General features: G+C 39.1%; 1 protein-coding gene across 1 annotated transcript in view; it reads right to left on the bottom strand.

Moving 5' to 3' along the window:
- The window catches only part of UNCX (UNC homeobox), a 45,024-nt gene that overhangs the window by 6,974 nt on the left and 18,778 nt on the right, over window positions 1-19,272 (bottom strand). The window lies entirely within an intron of this gene.

Here is a 19,272-nt window from a genome sequence, read left to right as displayed (position 1 = left end):
GATAGATATCGAATAGATAGATATAGGATAGAAATAAGATAGCTAGATAGATATGAGATAGATAGATATGAGATAGATAGATAGATAAATAGATATGAGATAGATAGATAGATAGATAGATAGATAGATATGAGATAGATATGAGATAGATATGAGATAGATAGATAAATAGATATGAGATAGATAGATAGATAGATATTCTTTGTTTAGATATATAGATATGAGATAGATAGATAGATAGATAGATAGATAATAGATAGATAATAGATAGATATGAGATAGATAGATAGATATAGACAGAGACATGTAAATAGATATTACATAGAAAAGAAATAGATAGATAGACATGTATATAGACGAAAGAAAAGAAAGAAAGAAATTATATGAATAGAGGAATAGATATGCGATAGATAGATAGATAGATATGAGATAGATAGATATGAGATAGATAGATAGATATGAGATAGATATGAGATAGATATGAGATAGATATGAGATAGATATGAGATAGATAGATATGAGATAGATAGATAGATAGATAGATATGAGATAGATAGATAGATAGATAGATATGAGATAGATAGATATGAGGTAGATAGATAGATATGAGATAGATAGATAGATAGATATGAGATAGATAGATAGACAGATAGATAGATAGATATGAGATAGATGGATAGATAGATAGATATGAGATAGATAGATATGAGATAGATAGATAGATAGATATGAGATATATAGATATGAGATAGATAGATATGAGATAGATAGATAGATAGATAGATAGATATGAGATAGATAGATATTAGATAGATAGATAGATAGATAGATAGAAAGATAGGAGGTTGATAGATAGATAGATATATAGATAGATAGATAGATAGATAGATATGAGATAGATAGATATTAGATAGATAGATAGATATGTGAAATATAGATAGATAGATTGATGTGAGATACATAGATAAATACATAGATAGATAGATATGAGATAGATAGATAATAGAGAGATAGATAGATATGAGATAGAAAGATAGATAGATATGAGATTGATAGATAGATAGATAGATAGATAGATATGAGATAGATAGATAATAGAGAGATAGATAGATAGATAGATAGATAGATATGAGAAAGATAGATAGATAATAGAGAGATAGATAGATAAGAGATAGATAGATAATAGAGAGATAGATATGAGAGATAGATATGAGATAGATAGATAGATAGATAGATAATAGAGAGATAGATAGATAGATAGATAGATAGATATGAGAAAGATAGATAGATAATAGAGAGATAGATATATAAGAGATAGATAGATAGATAGATAGATAGATAGATAATGGAGAGATAGATATGAGAGATAGATATGAGATAGATAGATAGATAGATAGATAGATACATTGACGGATGGGCGGACAGGCAGACAGATAAATACTCTATAGTTGATAAAGGACGATCATGTAGTAATAATAAGCACACATCTGTCCTCATCCACAGATAACACACACCCTTGTTACCCTCCATACTCCATACAATACGTTCCGTATCTTCTATGTCTGTAGAACACTTCATACCAGAGCTTTGTCCTATACTGAGATTTGCATTTTCTCATCCGCAGAATGACAGGTAGAGATTTTATTTTTCTAATAAGGTTTGTAGGTTGTTATTAGAAAAATCCTCCAGAAAGGCTCCAAACTTCCAGATAAAGCCTGTAGGCAGGAGGCCTTTGTGTAGATGAGATTATTGATAGTTATTGAAAGTATCTAAATGGGATTTACAAATGGGACTGCTGTTCCTTTAATAGAATTCCAGATAATCTGTTATCGCAACAAGACACCCAGAGAATTATTTATACAGATTGGGCCGGGGCCGCAGCAAATTTCAATTATTCTAAACAGCTTTAATACATGTGGGTGCAGGAGGCAGGCCCCTAATCCAAATGTCTCTGCTACGTTTAACACCACTTTACGCTCGGTGTTTGTGGTTAATCTGCCTGCCATTATTACCTATAAATACATACATTAAGGGAATGGTTATAAGAAGGGATAGTGGGGGTGAGGTTATTTCTATCAGATGCACTACAAGTAGAAGAAGAGATAGAGGTTGTTCTGATACAACATGACTAATAGTAGTATTATAAATGTAATCATCATCTAGGGGTATAGCCTGGGAGTAGGGGAGGTGCCCGAAGGTTGGGTGGGTTAGGGATGCCAATAAGATGCCAAGGGTATGCACATGGCTCAGTGGTCTAGTTCTGATGTTTGTGGGCCCATTGTAAGCTACTTTAGGCCAGTGTTTCCCAACCAGTGTGTCCCCAGCTGTTGCAGAACTACAACTCCCACCATGAGTCAGGGGATAATAAGTGGGGGTCTGACCACTGGGACCTCCACCAATCCTGAGGATGGTGATGAAATTGTCCTCAGAATGAATGGTGGGCAGTGCACATGCATGTTGGACCTACCATTCATTCTTTATGGGACCGCTGAACATTGCCGAGCACTAACCCCCCACCGATCAACAATCTGATCTACAGATGAATCCTGACCCACCCCCTTATGCGAAGGTCGATGTTTTTGCTTTGTCAAGCAAGTCTATGGGACTTCTGGTACATCTCCTGATCATGTTACACTGGGGCTGCAGAGATTGTCCGGGACTTTTATACATCCTGCTGATTGTTCAGGAGGCAGGTGCAGAGAATAGTTAGTGTGCGGGGAGGGGATGTGAAGACGGCATATAAGGTTGGGATATGAGGACGACATATAAGGTTGGGATGTTATGACAGGATATGAGAACAGGATATGGGGATGGAATATGAGGTCTAGATATGAGGATGGGGTATTAGGAAGGGATATGAGGATGGCATAGAAGTTTGGAATAAGAGGAAGGGATATAAGGACGGGATATGAGGAAAGGATTAGTGATGAGCTCAGGGTAAAAGAACAAGATTTGAGGATGGGATATGAGGACAAGATATGAGGACAGGATATGAGGACAGGATATGAGGTCAGGCTATGAGGATGGGATATGAAGATGGGATATGAGAGCAGGATATGAAGTCATACTATGAGGATGGGATATGAGGATGGGATATGAGAGCAGGATTTGAGAGCAGGATATGAGGATGGGATATGAGAGCAGGATATGAGAGCAGGATATGAGGATGGGATATGATGAGGGGATATGAGAGCAGGATATGAGAGCAGGATATGAAGTCATACTATGAGGATGGGATATGATGAGGGGATATGAGAGCAGGATATGAGAGCAGGATATGAAGTCATACTATGAGGATGGGATATGAGGACAGGATATGAGGATGGGATATGAGAGCAGGATATGAGAGCAGGATATGAGGTCAGGCTATGAGGATGGGATATGAGGACAGGATATGAGGATGGGATATGAGAGCAGGATATGAAGTCATACTATGAGGATGGGATATGAGGACAGGATATGAGAGCAGGATATGAAGTCATACTATGAGGATGGGATATGAGGATGGGATATGAGAGCAGAATATGAAGTCATACTATGAGGATGGGATATGAGGATGGGATATGAGAGCAGGATATGAGAGCAGGATATGAGGTCAGGTTATGAGGACAGGATATGAAGTGAGGAAGTGAGGTCAAAATATGAGGACAGGATAGGAGGTCGTAATATAAGGATGGGATATAAGGGCGAGAGGGTTATTGATGCTTTTTCCCTTCCTCAAGGTTTAGGTAGAAAGACTGGGCAATGTTGGGTACTCAGCTGGTTAGAATATTTATTCAAGTAAATGTCATACCCAGACCCAGGTGATGGCTCCACTTCAAGACTTTGTGATGAGACGCTAAGATACCGTAAGGTAGTAAGACCGACACCTTGTACAATGTGGTAAAAGGGAACTGACAAAGTCCCCCTGTGATATCTGACAAAAACAGCTCTGCTACATTGATATACTGAACCACATAATAAACTCATCTCAGGCTGGCTGGAATACACATTTAGGAATACATGTGGGTAATTATATCATTTAAAAGCCATTTAACTATGGATATCACTACAGTAAATATGCATATTGCTAATAGGATTTGCACAATTACACCAGTCAAACAAAAAATGAGGGAAAGTGTTTACTACTCGATCATTTATAAATCTGGGCTCATTGTTCTGTCCTGGAAAACAGAGCTCGAAATAAGGGAGAAGACTGTACAATACAAGGGACTGGAGCTGTATATGAGGATGACTGTAGAATACAAGTGACTGGAGCTGTATATGAGGATGACTGTACAATACAAGTGACTGGAGCTGTATATGAGGATGACTGTACAATACAAGTGACTGGAGCTGTATATGAGGATGACTGTACAATACAAGTGACTGGAGCTGTATATGAGGATGACTGTACAATACAAGTGACTGGAGCTGTATATGAGGATGACTGTACAATACAAGGGACTGGAACTGTATATCAGGATGACTGTACAATACAAGTGACTGGAGTTGTATATGAGGATGACTGTACAATACAAGGGACTGGAGCTGTATATGAGGATGACAGTACAATACAAGTGACTGGAGCTGTATATGAGGATGACTGTACAATACAAGTGACTGGAGCTGTATATCAGGATGACTGTACAATACAAGGAACTGGAACTGTATATGAGGATGACTGTACAATACAAGGGACTGGGACTGTATATCAAGATGACTGTACAATACAAGGGACTGGGACTATATATCAGGATGACTGTACAATACAAGGGACTGGAACTGTATATGAGGATGACTGTACAATACAAGTGACTGGAGCTGTATATGAGGATGGCTGTACAATACAAGGGACTGGAGCTGTATATGAGGATGACTGTACTATACAGGTGACTGGAGTTGTATATGAGGATGACTGTACAATACAAGTGACTGGAGCTGTATATAAGGATGACTGTACAGTACAAGTGACTGAAGCTTTATATGAGGATGACTGTACAGTACAGGTGACTGGAGCTTTATATGAGGATGACAGTACTATACAAGTGACTGGAGCTGTATATGAGGATGACTGTACAATACAAGTGACTGGAGCTGTATATGAGGATGACTGTACAATACAAGGGACTGGAGCTGTATATGAGGATGACTGTACAATACAAGTGACTGGAGCTGTATATGAGGATGACTGTACAATACAAGTGACTGGAGCTGTATATGAGGATGACTGTACAATACAAGTGACTGGAGCTGTATATGAGGATGACTGTACAATACAAGTGACTGGAGCTGTATATGAGGATGACTGCACAATACAAGTGACTGGAGCTGTATATGAGGATGACTGTACAGTACAAGTGACTGGAGCTGTATATGAGGATGACTGTACAATACAAGTGACTGGAGCTGTATATCAGGATGACTGTACAATACAAGGGACTGGAGCTGTATATGAGGATGACAGTACAATACAAGTGACTGGAGCTGTATATGAGGATGACTGTACAATACAAGTGACTGGAGCTGTATATCAGGATGACTGTACAATACAAGGGACTGGAACTGTATATGAGGATGACTGTACAATACAAGGGACTGGGACTGTATATCAAGATGACTGTACAATACAAGGGACTGGGACTGTATATGAGGATGACTGTACAATACAAGGGACTGGAACTGTATATGAGGATGACTGTACAATACAAGGGACTGGAACTATATATCAGGATGACTGTACAATACAAGGGACTGGAACTGTATATGAGGATGACTGTACAATACAAGTGACTGGAGCTGTATATGAGGATGACTGTACAATACAAGTGACTGGAGCTGTATATAAGGATGACTGTACAGTACAAGTGACTGAAGATTTATATGAGGATGACTGTACAGTACAGGTGACTGGAGCTTTATATGAGGATGACAGTACTATACAAGTGACTGGAGCTGTTTATGAGGATGACTGTACAATACAAGTGACTGGAGCTGTATATGAGGATGACTGTACAATACAAGGGACTGGAGCTGTATATGAGGATGACTGTACAATACAAGTGACTGGAGCTGTATATGAGGATGACTGTACAATACAAGTGACTGGAGCTGTATATGAGGATGACTGTACAATACAAGTGACTGGAGCTGTATATGAGGATGACTGTACAATACAAGTGACTGGAGCTGTATATGAGGATGACTGTACAATACAAGTGACTGGGGCTGTATATGAGGATGACTGTACAATACAAGTGACTGGAGCTGTATATGAGGATGACTGTACAGTACAAGTGACTGGAGCTGTATATGAGGATGACTGTACTATACAAGTGTTTGGAGCTTTATATGAGGATGACTGTACTATACAAGTGACTGGAGCTGTATATGAGGATGACTGTACAATACAAGTGACTGGAGCTGTATATAAGGATGACTGTACAGTACAGGTGACTGGAGCTTTATATGAGGATGACAGTACTATACAAGTGACTGGAGCTGTATATGAGGATGACTGTACAGTACATGTGACTGAAGCTGTATATGAGGATGACTGTACAATACAAGTGACTGGAGCTGTATATGAGGATGACTGTACAATACAAGTGACTGGAGTTGTATATGAGGATGACTGTACAATACAAGTGACTGGAGCTGTATATGAGGATGACAGTACAATACAAGTGACTGGAGCTGTATATGAGGATGACAGTACTATACAAGTGACTGGAGCTGTATATGAGGATGACTGTACAATACAAGTGACTGGAGCTCTATATGAGGATGACAGTACTATACAAGTGACTGGAGCTGTATATGAGGATGACTGTACAATACAAGTGACTGGAGCTGTATATGAGGATGACTGTACAATACAAGTGACTGGAGCTGTATATGAGGATGACTGTACAATACAAGTGACTGGAGCTGTATATGAAGATGACTGTACAATACAAGTGACTGGAGCTGTATATGAGGATGACTGTACAATACAAGTGACTGGAGCTGTATATGAGGATGACTGTACAATACAAGTGACTGGAGCTGTATATGAGGATGACTGTACAGTACAAGTGACTGGAGCTATATATGAGGATGACTGTACAGTACAAGTGACTGGAGCTGTATATGAGGATGACTGTACAATACAAGTGACTGGAGCTGTATATGAGGATGACTGTACAGTACAAGTGACTGGAGCTGTATATGAGGATGACTGTACAATACAAGTGACTGGAGCTGTATATGAGGATGACTGTACTATACAAGTGTTTGGAGCTGTATATGAGGATGACTGTACAATACAAGTGACTGGAGCTGTATATGAGGATGACTGTACAATACAAGTGACTGGAGCTGTATATGAGGATGACTGTACAATACAAGGGACTGGAGCTGTATATGAGGATGACTGTACAATACAAGTGACTGGAGCTGTATATGAGGATGACTGTACAATACAAGTGACTGGAGCTGTATATGAGGATGACTGTACAATACAAGTGACTGGAGCTGTATATGAGGATGACTGTACAGTACAAGTGACTGGAGCTGTATATGAGGATGACTGTACTATACAAGTGTTTGGAGCTGTATATGAGGATGACTGTACAATACAAGTGACTGGAGCTGTATATGAGGATGACTGTTCAATACAAGTGACTGGAACTGTATATCAGGATGACTGTACAATACAAGTGAGTGGAGCTGTATATGAGGATGACTGTACAATACAAGTGACTGGAGCTGTATATGAGGATGACTGTACAATACAAGTGACTGGAGCTGTATATGAGGATGACTGTACAGTACAAGTGACTGGAGCTGTATATGAGGATGACTGTACTATACAAGTCTTTGGAGCTGTATATGAGGATGACTGTACAATACAAGTGACTGGAGCTGTATATGAGGATGACTGTTCAATACAAGTGACTGGAACTGTATATCAGGATGACTGTACAATACAAGTGAGTGGAGCTGTATATGAGGATGACTGTACAATACAAGTGACTGGAGCTGTATATGAGGATGACTGTACAATACAAGTGACTGGAGCTGTATATGAGGATGACTGTACAGTACAAGTGACTGGAGCTGTATATGAGGATGACTGTACTATACAAGTCTTTGGAGCTGTATATGAGGATGACTGTACAATACAAGTGACTGGAGCTGTATATGAGGATGACTGTTCAATACAAGTGACTGGAACTGTATATCAGGATGACTGTACAATACAAGTGAGTGGAGCTGTATATCAGGATGACAAAGACACCTAAGTCTGCATCAGAGCTGTATATAGTATAGAATATTGCAATAGATTTTTACTCAAAACATAGGAAATACATGAGAAAATTTGGTCTTCCTGCAGCCACCACTAGAGGGAGCTGAAGAGCTCATCGCATACCATAAAAGGGGTACTCCGGTGAAAAAAACATTTTTTTAAATCAACTTTTGGCAGAAAGTTTAACAGATTTGTAAATTATTTCTATTTAAAATTCTTAATGCTTCCAGTATTTATCAGCTGCTGTATGCTCCAAAGGAAGTTATTTTCTTTTTGAATTTTTTTTTTGTCTGACCACGGTGCTTTTTGCTGACACCTCTATCCATGTCAGGAACTGTGCAGAGCAGGAATAAATGCCTATAGCAAACCTCTCCTGCTCTGGACAGTCTGGACACAGAGGTGTCAGCAGAGAGCACTGTGGTCAGACTGCAAAGAACTATACAACTTCCTGTGGAGCAAACAGCAGCTGATAAGTATAGGAAGGGTTAAGATTTTTAAATAGAATTCATTCACAAATCAACAAAAAGAAAAATAGCCAGCACAACTACCTAATACACAGGTGCACGCTGCTGTGGCAAATACAAAGTATACCATCTTCTTTTTTTGTACACTCTGTATTTGCCACAGCAACGTGCAGTATTTGCCCAGTAGAGGTCAGTGTTATGAGTGTTAGGCTCAGAATGTGTGTGAGGGTCCGATCTGAAATGAGGCCACCTCCGCATGGTGGATGGGGGGACACGTTTTGATCAAAAAGTGCGCTAAGAGCCTCCATTTTTTGACCAAGTGTGCTGCTGCAATCTTCTTTTTGTATTCTCATTTACAAATCTGTTTAACTTTCTGGCACCAGTTGATTTAAAACAAATAATTCCACCGGAGTACCCCTTTAAGTCATTGTTTACTAGTGGCTGCACACAGATCATATGATGTGTTTTCTCAAAGGGGGAATTTGTCAAAGGTTTTTGTGTAGGTTTAGGGGAAAATAGTCAAATTTGCACTAAATGTTGTGACAAAAATGTATAGCATTGTGTAAAAAGCAACTTTTATGGTGGAAGCATTGATAACGTCCCCAATATATTGGAATATCTGTGCAGGTAAATTAGAGCTCTGATCCCTATAGAGATATAGGGGAGATTTATCAAAACCTGTGTAGAGGAAGAGTGGTGCAGTTGCCCATAGCAACCAATCAGATTGCTTCTTTCATTTTTTTAAAGGCCTCGGAAAAATAAAATAAGCGATCTGATTGGTTACTATGAGCAACTGCACCACTCTTCCTCTACACAGGTTTTGATAAATCTCCCCCATAGACTGTAAGCTCTTGTGGGCCCTCACTCATCTTATGTCTAATTACAATAATACCAGGGCTGGATACAGACAGCAGAGGGCCCCTGTGCAATGATTGGGCCCCCACCCCCCTACCCCCTCATACATCAATTGTTCAGGACCCCCCGCCCCTTCATATGTCACTTACTCACGTGGACCCCCATATGTCACTTGCTCAGGGGGCCCCCATCCATATCAGTTGCTCAGGAGGACTCCCCCTAATATCAGTTGCTAATTATTTATTTAGGCCCCCCCCATATGTTGCAGCTCATTCAGGCCCCCCATATCGATGCTCTAAGACAGTGACAACAGTCCCATCAGACCTCAGATCAGACTAAAAATAAATAAATATAACTTACCTCTCCTGCTCTGCTGCTCTTCATGTCAGCCAGGGTGTCCCGAAGTGAGAGGCTTCCCTGCTGGTCTCCAACAGCCCACTCTGCACAGTCATGTGACCTGACTCAGTCCGCGCTGCACAGTCACCTGACCTGACTGCATACAGCGTGGGAGGAGGGGTAAGCAGAGCCGGCCCAAGACATTGTGCTGCCTGAGTCCAAGAATGAAAAAGCACAAACACATGTGCGCACACACACATACATACATATACAGCCATGGCCGTAAATGTTGGCACCCCTGAAATGTTTCTTCAAAATGAAGTATTTCTCACAGAAAAGGATTGTAGTAACACATGTTTTGCTATACACATATTTATTCCCTTCGTGTGTATTGGAACTAAACCAAAAAAGGGAGGAAAAAAAAGCAAATTGGACATAATGTCACCAAACTCCAAAAATGGCCTGGATAAAATTATTGGCACCCTTTCAAAATTGGGGAAAAATAAAATTGTTTCAAGCATGTGATGCTCCTTTATACTCACCTGGGGCAAGTAACAGGTGTGGGCAATATAAAAATCACACCTGAAAGCAGATAAAAAGGACAGAAGTTCACTTAGTCTTTGCATTGTGTGTCTGTGTGTGCCACACTAAGCATGGAGAACAGAAAGAGGAGAAGAGAACTGTCTGAGGACTTGAGAACCAAAATTGTGGAAAAATATCAACAATCTCAAGGTTACAAGTCCATCTCCAGAGATCTAGATTTGCCTTTGTCCACAGGGCGCAACATTATCGAGAAGTTTGCAACCCATGGCACTGTAGCTTATCTCCCTGGGCATGGATGGAAGAGAAAAATTTATGAAAGGTGTCAACACAGGATAGTCCGGATGGTGGATAAGCAGCCCCAAACAAGTTCCAAAGATATTCAAGCTGTCCTGCAGGCACAGGGAGCATCAGTGTCAGCGCGAACTATCCATCGACATTTAAATGAAATTAAACACTATGGCAGGAGACCCAGGAGGACCCCACTGCTGACACAGAGACATAAAAAAGCAAGACTACATTTTGCCAAAATGAACTTGAGTAAGCCAAAATCCTTCTGGGAAAACGTCTTGTGGACAGATGAGACCAAGATAAAGCTTTTTGGTAAAGAACATCATTCTACTGTTTAGCGAAAACGGAATGAGGCCTACAAAGAAAAGAACACAATACAGGAATATGGGTGCACTACTGTGGTAGATGTATACAATGACATTGGCTATCCCTCAACACTGCCGAATGCTGCCGTAATTGCCCACTGGCCCCTGTTTTGCTTATCAAGCACAGGTAGGATTAGCGTAAGTCTTGCACCATCTTGAGAAACCTTGGCGTTGGTGTGCGGGCTCTGGTGTGTCCTTCATATAAGGATACACTGGCGAATGTCTCAATTTTAACATCAGTGTTGAGGGATAGATAATGTCATTGTATATATCTACCACAGTAGTGCACCCATATTCCTGTATTGTATTCTAGTTACACATCCACACGTCTATCTGGTGTAGGATTCTATTGTGGCACTTGTAGTCCGCTGCAGGCATCCTCCATTGTATGCATTTTTATGCTGGGGATCGCCCCTAGCAACGGACTACAAGGGCAGGATCTGCTCCCCCAGTATATATGCACAACTGCATTTGGGGTTGAGCCCCTCCAGCCATTTGAGACCACGTTTTTTGTTGTTTGCCACAAAGAAAAGAACACAGTACCTACAGTGAAATATGGTGGAGGGTCAATGATGTTTTGGGGTTGTTTCGCTGCCTCTGGCACTGGGTGCCTTGAATGTGTGCAAGGCATCATGAAATCTGAGGATTACCAACGGATTTTGGGTTGCACTGTACAGCCCAGTGTCAGAAAGCTGAGTTTGCGTCCGAGATCTTGGGTCTTCCAGCAGGACAATGACCCCAAACATACATCAAAAAGCACCCAGAAATGGATGGCAACAAAGCGCTGGAGAGTTCTGAAGTGGCAGCAATGAGTCCAGATCTAAATCCCATTGATCACCTGTGGAGAGATCTTAAAATTGCTGTTGGGAAAAGGCGCCTTCCGATAAGAGAAAACTGGAGCAGTTTGCAAAGGAAGAGTCCAACATTCCGGCTGAGAGGTGTAAGAAGCTTATTGATGGTTATAGGAAGCCACTGATTTCAGTTATTTCTTCCAAAGGGTGTGCAACCAAATATTAAGTTAAGGGTGCCAATAATTTTGTCCAGACCATTTTTGGAGTTTGGTGACATTATGTCCAATTTGCTTTTTGTCCTCCTTTTTTTGGTTTAGTTCCAATACACACGAAGGGAATAAACATGTGTATAGCAAAACGTGTTACTGCAATCCTTTTCTGTGAGAAATACTTCATTTTCAAGAAAAATTTCAGGGGTGCCAACATTTACGGCCATGACTGTATGTATAGTATTATTATTATTATTATTATTATTATTATTAATAATAATAATCAACAAACAATGTGGACCTAAAAAAAACTGCTGTTAAAAGGCAGAGATTAGCTTACAAGGGTATACATACATGTATAGATAGATAGATATGAGATAGACAGATAGATATGAGATACATAGATAGATAGATAGATAGATAGATAGATAGATAGATAGTTATGAGATATAGATAGATATGAGATAGATAGATAAATAGATAGATAGATATGAGAAAGATGGATATGAGATAGATAGATATGAGATAGATAGATATGAGATAGATAGATAGATAGATAGATAGATAGATAGATAAATAGATATGAGATAGATAGATATGAGATAGATGGATAGATATGAGATACATAGATAAATAAATAGATAGATAGATAGATAGATAGATAGATAGATATGAGATAGACAGATAGATATGAGATAGATAGTTATGAGATATGGATAGATATGAGATAGATAGATAGATAGATATGAGATAGATGCATTGATAGATAGATAGATAGATAGATAGATATGAGATAGATAGATATGAGATAGATAGATATGAGATAGATATGAGATAGATATGAGATAGATAGATAGATAGATAGATATGAGATAGATAGATAGGAGATAGATGGATAGATGTAAGATACATAGATAAATAAATAGATAGACAGACAGACAGACAGACAGGCAGACAGACAGACAGACAGACAGACAGACAGACAGATAGATAGATAGATAGATAGATATGAGATAGATAGATAGATAGATAGATAGATATGAGATAAGAATAGATATTAGATAGATAAATAGATAGATAGATATGAGATAGATAGATAGATATGAGATAGATAGATATGAGATAGATGGATAGATATGAGATAGATAGGATGGACAGATAGATATGAGATACATAGATAAACAGATAGATAGATAGATAGATAGATAGATATGAGATATAGATATATATGAGATAGATAGATATGAGATAGATAGATAAATAGATAGATAGATATGATATAGATAGATAGATATGAGATAGATAGATAGATAGATAGATAGATATGAGATAGATAGATAGATAGATAGATAGATAGGAGATAGATAGATAGATAGATAGATAGGAGATAGATAGGAGATAGATAGATAGATAGATAGATAGGAGATAGATAGATAGATAGATAGGAGATAGATAGATAGATAGATAGATAGGAGATAGATAGATAGGAGATAGATAGATAGATAGATAGGAGATAGATAGATAGATAGGAGATAGATAGATAAAAGCAAAATGTCCAGCGCGAATATGAAGGAACTGGATGTTTATTCCAATATGATTAAGGTCCAGTCTTAGGACCGAAACGCGTCACCTTGTCATGTTCTCCTTGTCTTTTTGGCTATCGGAATAAACATCCAGTTCCTTCATATTCGCGCTGGACATTTTGCTTTTACTTGTCAGTTCCAGTCGGTGTTGCCCACGCCGGTCCTGGCGCGACAGGCTGAGGGAGTGAGCTGGACTATACACTTCTTTGTCTGGAGATAGATAGATATATAGATAGATAGATGAGGATGATTAAAAGTTAAGATTCCTCCTCCACCTAGGTGCATAGATCGTGTAGATATAGACAGATATGTCATAGATGTAATGGTTCTAGAACATATAGTATTCTCTGTATATCTATTATTACCGGCTCCTCCATCCTCACAGTACGCGGCTCGTACAGTCAGTCCTCCCCTCCATATAATGCTGCCATATATCTCACTGTGGGTACCGAGCTGGGTATTAGTCACACGGTGCAGTCCTGTAATAACCTTACACCACCCAGGAAACTGCCATTTACATGAGTCCACCAGTCTCTACTTTCATAGTCTTGGGTAACCTGTAGTTCAGCAGTACTTTGTAGTACTACAAGTGCCAGCACTTGTAAAAGATATAGTCCAGTAGGCATTGTAAATAAAGTGTGCTGAGCCTTCTGGTCCCAACACAGTTAATACCATGAAGTGACTTCAGGACTTGAGGAAATACCATAGCTGGAAACATCAGCACATGCAGGGCATGCTAGGACTATAGAACTACAACTCCCAGGATGTCTGGGTGCTAGAGTTTTCCATTTAAAGCATTACTGATATGATGAGACTAGTAGTCCCACAGTACAAACTAACAGGACATGATGAGACTTGGTAATAACACCACATGGAGATCAAAAAGGGCTTGGTGGAAGTTTTCATTCCACCACTGGCAAAATAATAAATAACAACAATAATAATAATAATAATAATAATAATGTACATAAACACCATGAATCCATTCACCACCATAGTTTTAACCCTGTGACTGCTGACTCTTCTGCTCAAGTGTCCTCACCATTCAGGTCTCCTTATTGCTGAAGAAACTTCACCAGAAACAAGTATGTGATAGATAGATATGAGAGATATATAGATAGATAGATAGATAGATAGATAGATATGAGATAGATAGATAGATAGATATGAGAGATAGATAGATAGATAGATAGATATGAGAGATAGATATGATATGAGATAGATAGATAGATAGATAGATAGATAGAAATGAGATAGATAGATAGATATGAGAGATAGATAGATAGATAGATAGATAGATAGATAGATAGATATGAGATACATAGATAGAAAACAGATGGATAAATAGATATGAGATAGATATATAGATATATAGATAGATAGATAGATATGAGATAGATAGATAGAAAACAGATAAATAGAAATGAGATAGATATGAGTTGATATCTATAAATGAGGTAGATAGATATTAGATAGATAGAATGTGAATGAAAGAAAGAAATAAAGAATAACGGCAGGACATTATTGTTATACAATAGATGTATATACACACACACACACATATATAGATGGTCCTATCTTGTAGATATGTAGGTGTTGGTGTGTGCCCCCTTATCTGTACACATACCAGTTATCTGTGGGCTCCATATATCAGGTATAGACTGATTGGGCAGTGTACACACACGGCACTATACATCTCAGTAACTGCCCTTTATAATAAACGGCTGCACCGGACAGATCCGCACAATCCGCACACCCGGCTCTTTCGTTGACTTTGACAAATAGCACAAACCCTGCTCGGTTCTTAGAGGGGCTGCTGTAATTATTTCCCTTTTACCCTCCATCCCTCTATTCTTCCCTACATACTTTGTTACACTCAGCTAAAACTAACAAGCTGGGATTATATGAATATAACAGCAGCCAACCAAGCATCAATCTAAAGGCTATCACTTACCATGACCAAACAGATTATTCCCCTCCAAGACCCTTTAAGGTAATCCCACATCTCCATTCTGTGGGCAGCTCTCATCCTTTCCAAATATAGCTTCAATATAACCCCCTCCAAGTTCTTCTTCCCATAAACAAGGCAGCCCCTCTACATAATTATAAGAAGAAGAAGAATATTATACAAACGTTACCACAATTTCTTTCTATCCAACAGAACACAGCATAAGGAAACATAGGAGTTACCCCCAATAACTGCCCCATAATGAATCCCCTTCTCCACACCTATTCCAAAAAGGACAAAACTAAATAGAAAAGTTACCCTTAATACCCTTAAAATGTAAAAACATATCAGCCACCCATTACCCTTCACCAATTAAGCAGTGTCCACAATAAATTAATTAATTAATAAGAGCCCAACTCTTATTAATTAATTAGTAATTCATATAACAGACACCTCCTTCTTTTACTACATATACAACACATGCTGAAAACAGTCAACATAGCTCCTCCTACTATATATATTAATCATATACACAGTCATGGCCGTAAATGTTGGCACCCCTGAAATTGTTCAAGGAAATGAAGTATTTCTCACAGAAAAGGATTGCAGTAACACTTGTTTTGCTATACACATGTTTATTCCCTTTGTGTGTATTGGAACTAAACCAAAAAAGGGAGGAAAAAAACAAATTGGACATAATGTCACCAAACTCCAAAAATGGGCTGGACAAAATTATTGGCACCCTTTCAAAATTGTGGATAAATAAGATTGTTTCAAGCATGTGATGCTCCTTTAAACTCACCTGGGGCAAGTAACAGGTGTGGGCAATATAAAAATCACACCTGAAAGCAAATAAAAAGGAGAGAAGTTCACTTAGTCTTTGCATTGTGTGTCTGTGTGTGCCACACTAAACATGGACAACAGAAAGAGGAGAAGAGAACTGTCTGAGGACTTGAGAACCAGAATTGTGGAAGCATATCGACAATCTCAAGGTTACAAGTCCATCTCCAGAGATCTAGATTTGCCTTTGTCCACAGTGCGCAACTTTATCAAGAAGTTTGCAACCCATGGCACTGTAGCTAATCTCCCTGGACGTGGGCGGAAGAGAAAAATTGATGAAAGGTGTCAACGCAGAATAGTCCGGATGGTGGATAAGCAGCCCCAAACAAGTTCCAAAGATATTCACGTTGTCCTGCAGGCTCAGGGAGCATCAGTGTCAGCACGAACTATCCGTCAACATTTAAAGGGTACCGCTCATCAAATAAACTTTTGATCTATTTTAGATTAATGAATGTTGAATAACTTTCCAATAGCATGTTAATGAAAAATATGCTTCCTTCTATTGTATTTTTCCTGATCAGTCCTGTCAGCAAGCATTTCTGACTCATGCTGGAGTCCTAAACACTCAGAGCTGCCAGCCTGCTTTGTTCCCAGCCAAACAGGCTGTGAACAAAGCAGGCTGGCAGCTCTGAGTGTTCTCCTTTGTGAACAAAGCAGACTGGCAGCTCGTAGTGTTTAGGACTCCAGCATGAGTCTGAAATGCTTGCTGCCAGGACTGGTAGGGAGACCCCTAGTGGTCATTTCTTCAAAGTGGAAAATTAAATAGAAAGAAGCATATTTTTTAATAACATGCAATTGTGAAGTTATTCTGCATACATTAATCTATAATGTATCAAAAGTTTTTTTGATGAGAGGTACCCTTTAAATGAAATGAAATGCTATGGCAGGAGACCCAGGAGGACCCCACTGCTGACACAGAGACATAAAAAAGCAAGACTACATTTTGCCAAAATGAACTTGAGTAAGCCAAAATCCTTCTGGGAAAACGTTTGGTGGACAGATGAGACCAAGATAGAGCTTTTTTGGTAAAGCAAATCATTTTACTGTTTACCGAAAACAGAATGAGGCCTACAAAGAAAAGAACACAGTACCTACAGTGAAATATGGTGGAGGTCAATGATATTTTGGGTTGTTTTGCTGCCTCTGGCACTGGGTGCCTTGAATGTGTACAAGGCATCATGAAATCGGAGGATTACCAATGGATTTTGGGTCGCACTGCACAGCCCAGTGTCAGAAAGCTGGGTTTGCGTCTGAGATCTTGGGTCTTCCAGCAGGATAATGACCCCAAACATACGTCAAAAAGCCCCCAGAAATGGATGGCAACAAAGCGCTGGAGAGTTCTGAAGTGTCAGCAATGAGTCCGGATCTAAATCCCATTGATCACCTGTGGAGAGATCTTAAAATTGCTGTTGGGAAAAGGCGCCTTCCAATAAGAGAGACCTGGAGCAGTTTGTAAAGGAAGAGTGGCCCAACATTCCGGCTGAGAGGTGTTAGAAGCTTATCGATGGTTATAGGAAGCCACTGATTTCCGTTATTTTTTCCAAAGAATGTGCAACCAAATATTAAGTTAAGGGTGCCAATAATTTTGTCCAGCCCATTTTTGGAGTTTGGTGACATTATGTCCAACTTCCCTTTTTTTCTTCATTTTTTTGGTTTAGTTCCAATACACACAAAGGGATCCTGGGTTTCCTACCATAGTGTTTCATTTCATTTAAATGTTGACAGATAGTTCGCGCTGACACTGATGCTTCCTGAGCCTGCAGGACCGCTTGAATATCTTTGGAACTTGTTTGGGGCTGCTTATCCACCATCCGGACTATCCTGTGTTGACACATTTCATCAATTTTTCTCTTCCATCCATGCCCAGGGAGACTAGCTACAGTGCCATGGGTTGCAAACTTCTTGATAATGTTGCGCACTGTGGACAAAGGCAAATCTAGATCTCTGGAGATGGACTTGTAACCTTGAGATTGTTTTGGTTCTCAAGTCCTCAGACAGTTCTCTTCTCCTCTTTCTGTCGTCCATGCTTAATGTGGCACACACAGAAACACAATGCAAAGACTAAGTGAACTTCTCTCCTTTTTATCTGCTTTCAGGTGTGATTTTTATATTGCCCACACCTGTTACTTGCCCCAGGTGAGTTTAAAGGAACATCACATGCTTGAAACAATCTTATTTTTCCACAATTTTGAAAGGGTGCCAATAATTTTGTCCAGCCCATTTTTGGAGTTTGGTGACATTATGTCCAATTAGCTTTTTTCCCTCCCTTTTTTGGTTTAGTTCCAATACACACAAATGGAATAAACATGTGTATAGCAAAACATGTGTTACTGCAATCCTGTTCTGTGAGAAATACTTAAATTTCTTGAAAAATGTCAGGGGTGCCAACATTTACGGCCATGACTGTGTGTATATATATATATATATATATATATATATATATATATATATATATTTGCACTGTCTTGCTCCACCCCAAGGGCACTTCCTCCATTAGATAAAAGTAATTCATTACATAAACGATTATTAAATATATCTATTTTCTACACCTATTGTGCCCTCTATTAAAATATAGATGTAAAACATTGCCCTTTACCCCTACCCTTCCTTTTATGTACTTTTATTTATACCAACACCCTCCTGCATAATAAAAAGTTATTAATTATTTAATTATAATGTTATCAAAATATTTGACACCTCCTTTTCCTAATCCTACACCCACACCACACTTACTTCTATTTATACCTGAAATATAAATAAATATTAAAGACGCCCTTTCTT

Source organism: Hyla sarda, chromosome 8 (genome assembly GCF_029499605.1).
Source record: "Hyla sarda isolate aHylSar1 chromosome 8, aHylSar1.hap1, whole genome shotgun sequence".
Taxonomy (NCBI): domain Eukaryota; kingdom Metazoa; phylum Chordata; class Amphibia; order Anura; family Hylidae; genus Hyla; species Hyla sarda.
The sequence above is the reverse complement of the archived record's forward strand: the minus strand, read 5'-3'. Positions and strand labels throughout refer to the sequence as shown.